We start from the raw sequence: 6,000 nt of genomic DNA, 5'->3' as shown, positions 1-6,000 counted from the left end.
TTAGAAAGGCAAGTGGAGGGCTTCCCTGGTGGCGCAGTGGTTGAGAGTCCGCCTGCCGATGCAGGGGATGCGGGTTCGTGCCCCGGTCCAGGAACATCCCACATGCTGCGGAGCGCCTGGGCCCGTGAGCCATGGCCGCTGAGCCTGCGCGCCCAGAGCCTGTGCTCCGCAACGGGAGAGGCCACAACAGTGAGAGGCCCGCGTACCGCAAAAAACCAAACAAACAAAAAAAACAAAAAAGGCAAGTGGGTAATACACGTCAGAAAATGAACTAAATCATGCAGTGAATACAATTTCAAACACTTTTCAACAAAAAGAGAACAGAATTCACGGGAACCCCATAACATTTTAAAGGTAAAAAGAAAAAAATCACTGCCATAGGACAACTGATAATGGTAAATTTGCTGGATGTCAAGAACGAAGAACCTGATGTGGATCTTGCAGTTAGAAAAGTACCTATTACAGTAGACTTTCAACTAATACTCACTGAATTAATGAGTGAAACTAAGCCAGAAAATGACGAAATTCACCTATTTCAAGGGAAAACCAAGCCAGTTTTAAACTTCCTAGCAACAGTGCTAGAAAATGCTATGGCAATTACTACAAAGTCTTCAGGGAAATAAAATGTGTTCTGAGATTTTTATACTCAGTGAAATGTCATTCAAGTATATAGAACACAGACATTATTTTGATACACCAAAGAATGCAGTCAACATGGCGCTCTTTAGTTTTTTTGGGGGGAAAAAACCATTTGATTATGAAATCCAGCCAATCAAGAGATAAGAGATAAATAAAGATTTCAGGAATAGAATGATGAGAATACTGATACCATTTAGTTATAGTACCAGGACTAAACATCTGGAAATTATGGCATTAGAAGAGAATGCAAAGGTTATATATTGTAACAACATAGAAATAATGATCTCAGTACAATAATCAGGAGGTCAGAAGAAAATAGAGATGAGAAGAAGTGTTTGTTTCCTCTTATTTCATTACGGAGCATAAGTAATTCTAACAAATGCTGGTAATTCAAATTATGAAGGTATGCATATAGATAACACCGGAATAAATTAAAATACCAATATAACCAACCGAATCAGTATGTGGAGGGTGTGTAAATTTAGTAGGATAGATGTGTATGATAATTTCCTCATCTTCCTTAGGGGAAATCGGTAGATGCTGTTTAAGGTTGATGAATAAATTTTAAAAGTTGTTTAAATGTATTATTCGAAAGTATAAAATCTAAAAACTAAAAATTTATTATAATCACAAAATCACACAAAAACAAAATAGAGAAATCCAGATCACATAGGAAAATAGAGAAAACAATGGAAGTATTAAATACATAAAATATAGAACTAAGAATAAGATAGGGTCAAATTAATAAATGTAAATGGAGTAAATAATCTGTTGAGAGAAAGAAAAAAAAAACTCCTCCTACCTCACATTGCTTAAAAAATGTAATACCACAAGATGAAGTGTAAAAGAGACACATCTCAAACAAAGTAACTTAGCAAAGTTGAAAATTAAAGGTGTGTGGAAACCCCCCATTCCCCCTCCCCTGCCAAAAAAAACCCCAAAACAAAAAACCCACAATTAATCAAGGCCAATGCAAACAAAAAGGAAGCAGGAGTTGCAATGTTATTAGAATATCATCCAAGATAAATCATAACAACAGCTCAGAGAAGTGAACTAGTTAAAAACTGAGAAGGCAGAGTGTTGGATGAGTCATCCACATGGTTGCGATTATTCCCAAAAACAATGGAAGGAGTACCACTAGAGGTGATGTATGTTCTGTGCTTAGCAAAGCACCTAGAACATCATAAGTTCTCAACGAATGCTAGCTATTCTCTCATTTATTTGAGCCCTGCTTCTGTTCCATTTGTTCTGGTCTCTTTCAGAAATTCCATTTATCTGTACGTTGAATCTCTGCTGTCTTCCAGGGGCCAAATATCTATAATTTATGTTTGATGTGGTTCAACCTCTACTCCAAGCACAAGCCATGGAGTTGTGCCTTTCCTGTTTCTTCTACCCATTTTGTCATCCAGCCCAGCTGCCATCCAACTGTCTGTTAGGTAGATTGGCCCATGCTTATGGGCTCACAGAACGGTTGCTTCTAGATGATTGTGGTTCCCTTGTGACACACTTCCTGCTTTTCCCATGATCCATTCTTTTCTTCAGCCTTCAAACTTGGAAGATGTCGCTGGAATTTCCCCAAGACCTCCTCTACTTATTTTAACCTTGTTCCATCTCTGTTGTATCTCTCTGAAGTCATAGAATGTGGAGGAACTTTTCCTCGTTCAAGTGTTGAGACAGCTTGTTCACTGTTTTCAAAATCATTGTGTCACTGTAACAAGGGCCTGGGAAGACAGACATCTTTGCTCAAGTCACCATTTTACATACAGTTCCTTTTTTCCATTTTGTCTTGACTCATTGGACTCCTGTATTCCTGGCTTTTATTCCTCTATGTCCATATCCTTGTTTCAGTTTCTGCTTTTGGACATTCTCTTTGGAGATCTGTTGACTTCTCCTTTTGGCTCTCTGAGTCTGGGTTTTTATTCAACTCTCTACTCTGATCTTAATATCCCTCTTCACACTACCTGGTCTTGGAGGAGAATCACTTCTTTTAGCTCCACCCTTGTAGGGTATGGTAGGCAGGATTTTAAGATGGCACCCATGACCATTGTCCCCTTGTATCACTCCCATGATGTTATGTTATATGGCACAAGGGAGAGTATCTGAGTGTGCCTGATCTAATCACACGAACCCTTTAAGAGCAGAGTTTTCTCTGGCTGGTGGCAGAAGAGGAAGTCACAGAGATTCAAAGAATGAGGATTCAACACAGCGTTGCTAGCTTTGAAGACGGAAGGGACCATACGCCAAGGAATGTGGCTGACCTTTAGAAGCTGACAATAGCCCCTGGCTGACAGTCGTAAATAATTGGGGACTTCAGTCCTACAGCTGAAAGGAACTGGATTCTGCCAACAGCCTGAATGAACTTGGAAGCAGATTCTTCCCCAGAGCTTCCATATAAGAGCCCAGCCCAGCTGATACCTGATTACAAGCCTTGTGAGGCCCTGAGCAAAGAATGTAGGCATGCCATGCCAGATTTCTGACCTACAGAACTTTGAGGTAATAATTGGATGTTTTAAGTCACCAAGTCTGTAACAGTTTTTCCACAGCAATGGAAAACTAATATATAAACATCACTCACTTGCTTCATATGTTTCAGAGAAAAATCGGATGATAAATTCTGGATGGGAAGAAGTAAGGGAATATTGCAATGCTTTTGCAAAGAGAGGCTAAACCAAAATATAATGTTAACTCTTTTCTTCCACACCTACCCATTGACTAGACCAGAAAGAGCTGGTAATCATCCTAGCCTCCACTTCCCCCTCTCCCTCACTCTCAGTTAGTCAACAAGTTCTGTCACTTGTCCTTCCCAAATATCTCCTCTAATTTTTATCCTCACTGAGTGGTCTTATTTCAAAAACTTCATTACTTTTTTAATTTTTATTTTTCTACTGAGATATAATACACATATAACATTATATTAGTTTAAGTGTACAACATAGTGATTTGCTATTTATGTATTTTGCAAAATGATCATCACAATAAGTCTAGTTAACATCCATCACCACACATAGTCACACATTTTTTTTCCTACAATGAGAACTTTTAAGTTCTACTCTTAGCCTTCATGACTTCTTGATTATAATTGTATAATAACCTCATAGTTCAGAGCTTTACTCAATTCTCTACACTGCTCTTGTTTTGAAGTTTCTGAATCCCTAATTTGATTATGTCACTCTTGTACTTCAACTCCTTTGAGGACATCCTATAGCCTTCAGGAGAAAGTCCAAACTCCTTGGCATAGGATTTCCAGCTTGAATTTCTCCCACACTGGCTTTAGTTATACTAAATTACTTGCCTTTGCTACAGGGAAGCACATATTTGCACTACCCTGTGCTTGGAAGATTACTGCCAATTCTGTCTGGAAAATTGCTGTTCATCCTTAAAACTCGTCATCCCTTTCCAGAAAGTGTTTTATGATTTAGATACAGACACTTCTCTCACAGGGTCCTCTTCATTAGATAGTTGGGTACCTTAATAGGGGGCTTTCTTCCTTTCATCACTGACAGATCCTGACAACCATTCTCCCAAAATGTAGAGAGACCTTGGATTTAGACCAGGGTCATGCAGACGTGCATCGCACCAGACAAGGTCTAGTTCAGGTCCAGAAGTGTAATTCGATCTTTATCCTTGTCTTAGAGTATGACCACCTTTGGAGCAGAGATGAGACATTTTGCATAGGAAACTCAGAGGTGTCTGGGAAAGATGGTCTAATCACTCCTCTGTCTCTTCGCACTGAAAGAGAAGAGACATTTGAGTTCGTGGAGACCTTAGGGCTTACAGGCTTGACCTGGTGAATGTCTAATGATAGGGAAGGACAGCAAGGCTTTTCACATGATGCTAATTTGAGTCCAGAGAGAGATGTGAAAGGCTGGACTTTAGGTGCTGCTGACATGGCCCTGAATGGGTTCACATGGGACCCGTTTTTGCCTAGGAAGTGATTACATGAGAACAGAAGGGGCTGATAACTCAGGCTCAGAAAGGCATGGCCCGCTGTGATGGATGGAATGGACCATCTTCCCTTGAAGGACATTCTCACAAGCACCATGGAGCTGGGCACTTAGCATGAGACAGGACAGCTGCAGCAGCCATTCCTTGCATTTTTACTTCAGGAATGGTTCTTCATCCTAAAGCAGTTATTTTCCACTGCTGCCCAAATATCTGCCATCTACAGGCTGTGAGGTGACAGACACCAGAATTTGTTCCACCTGCCCCTGAAGTGCTGAGGGAGGGAATGGAAGGAGATTTGATGTAAAGGCCTTGGCTGGTTTCCTTCACACTGAGGGAACAACCTCATGGAGTTATTATTGCTTTGGTAGCTAGTGGCATAGGGTCTTTTTTCCACTTATGGTGCTTTAGCCACACTCAGCCATAGACAGCTTCCATTCCTCAGTCAGAGCTTCTTCGCCATGTGGGAGCTGGGCTGATAGAAGGACTTCCTTCTGCTACCAGCATATGGTGTTTGAGCAGAGTCCTCTGGGATTTGACCTTTGCCTATTGTTTGCACCCCAAACTACCACTTTTATAATTTTCTTAGTAACATTTTGTTTGGGTGAGTAACAGAAACAAAAGTAACATTATTTCTTTCTTCACTCTCTGCAAAATAATGCAAGCAAACTATATAAGTGACTCTAGAAGCAATAGAAACAAAACTTGAGCTGCCTAAAGCATTTGCCTAGTCAGCTATGGCCAGGAGACCCCAATCACACTGGGGTGGGATTGTCCATCCTCAGGTAGTCAAGGCTGGTCACGTGCCTCCACAGGTGTCTACCACAATATTCATTGGTTTACCCGTTTGTTTCTCAACCAGCTTATAAATATTTGAAAGTCCATCTTTTTTTCTATTTCTGGTGAAAATAGAAATAGGCACTTCCAATAGGCAATTCAATAATGTTAAACCAATTTTAGTATTGGTTTAGCATTATTATTACATGCAGGGTTTTATAGCCTGCATTTTGGTTCATATGAATTATTATCATACTTGGTTTTTACAGATATAACATGAATTCTCAAAGGATGAGGAACTCTGATAATTAAGTATGCTCCTTAATTACAAGTTATTTTGATACTTGGGAAAAATATTTGATGCAGATTCATTGGTAACATAATTTTGCCTCATCAGATGGAATACTGTGAAAGTTGTAATAAAAACACTGCTCTATCGACACATTTAAGGTATACTGTTTTCCTCCAAATTTGAAAATTATCTAAAAAAATACAAACCTTTCCTCCATAGAAAATAGACACAAGAAAATAATAAGAAATACATATCAAATGATTATACACATTTAGCTATATCAAATACTATTTTACACCAATAAAAATGCTTAAATATTTAATTTTTATAATAATTATCCACTAATTTCA

This window comes from Phocoena phocoena, chromosome 3, assembly GCF_963924675.1.
Source record: "Phocoena phocoena chromosome 3, mPhoPho1.1, whole genome shotgun sequence".
In the NCBI taxonomy this organism is placed as follows: Eukaryota; Metazoa; Chordata; class Mammalia; order Artiodactyla; family Phocoenidae; genus Phocoena; species Phocoena phocoena.
The sequence above is the reverse complement of the archived record's forward strand: the minus strand, read 5'-3'. Positions refer to the sequence as shown.